The sequence below is a fragment of the Chrysochloris asiatica genome, unplaced genomic scaffold, assembly GCF_000296735.1.
Source record: "Chrysochloris asiatica unplaced genomic scaffold, ChrAsi1.0 scaffold00160, whole genome shotgun sequence".
NCBI classification, from domain to species: domain Eukaryota; kingdom Metazoa; phylum Chordata; class Mammalia; order Afrosoricida; family Chrysochloridae; genus Chrysochloris; species Chrysochloris asiatica.
In genome coordinates, this window is record NW_006408678.1 from 6,010,036 (window position 1) to 6,011,555 (window position 1,520).

Sequence of the window (1,520 nt, forward strand, 5' to 3'; positions counted from 1 at the left end):
CCATCATGGGTGTACCCTGCTGATATTTAAAATACCAGTGGTTTCCAGAATCACAGCAACACACAAGCCAGCAAAGTATGCCAATCTGGCAGACTAGTGATGGAGGAGAAAGAATAAACAAACAAAAACAATGAAACAACAAAAGGGAAAAAACAAACCCCCAAAACAAAAACAGTGCAGCTGTTTGATCCGGAGCGTAGAAAACGGATCAGAGGGCAGGTATGCAAGCAAAGAAGCTTAAGAAGCGGTTATGGAAGGGATGCAACAGCAGAATTCCTGGTCCTAGATGGAGTTTCTACTGACCTCAGTGTTATTTATGTCCAGGGCACTCAATCTGAAAGCAATTCATGGTCGCCCTTGATGGAGCTGGCTTCACTGTCTGTTAGGGCCACAAGGCAGCTGGGAGCAGAGTAAATGATTCTGGGGGCTCTGCAAGTTTTGTAAGTCTGGAGTCTAGCCTGCCTAAATCCGGGCACCAAATGGGAGCAGCCAGTCCCCACCTCACAATGGCTTGACTTTCAACAAAGTAGCTCCTAATTCCCAAAGAAATGAAGGAGGGTAGGAGATAGCCACACCAGGGGGTCAGGGGAAAAAGAAGGCATCTCACCTTCCCTGTAGCCTCTGTGAATCTGCTTTGCCTGGCCTTCTTCTGTTGCCAGAGCTGCTTACAAGATGGTCACACTATGTCTGGCCAGCCATTCACCAGTCAGTCTCCCTGTCTGGTCATCCCTGTTCAGCTGCTCCTCCTCACAAGCATTGAATCCACTTCTCTAATCTTTCCGCTGAAGTTCATGCTTCCAGATTTTTCTTCTGTGTCTGTTTCATTTCGTCTCTTGTATCTTTGCTGTAGAGGTTCTTGTAGTATGTCTGCCTAGTCTGCTATTTTGCTGGAAGTCCCTCGCCTACCTAAAGTTTTGAAAAATAACTTCATTTGACTCCCATAAGGCTATGTTATAAGCTTTAATTTTAAGCTAGTTATGATCATTTTGTTTCATTTACTTCTGAGAGCTTTCTGTGTTAAGCTTCTATTTTTATGTCATGTTAAAGGCCATGGCTAATATTTTCATATGGCAATCTAAAATCTCAGCTTTGTTTTCGTCCTCCAAAAAAACAAAACAAAAAACTACTTCTTGTTCTAGGCTTGTAATCTTGTAAACTCTGATTTGATTTAAAGACAGGTGAGTGCTTGTGGGATAATTAGTCTTAATACTGTAAGAAATTAGTAAAGTGAATTCATTTGTAAACAGATTTTGTGTTTAAACCAACTTTTAAAAATTAAATATTACAAAATGTGTTTTATTTAAGAAAAAGTAATTTTGAGAGTAAAGCTAGCATTTCCAAAAGGTAAAAGAAAATGATCTTTTAAAATGTTTTCTCTGGTTGGAAGACATTTAGCTCAGAAATGACTTTTTGGCTTTCCAGACCATTTTATAACTAGATTTGTTTTGCAAAAGACAGAAGTGGGGGTGGGGGGATCCAATACACGTAGATATTTATGTTAATGAATCATCAGGACTTTT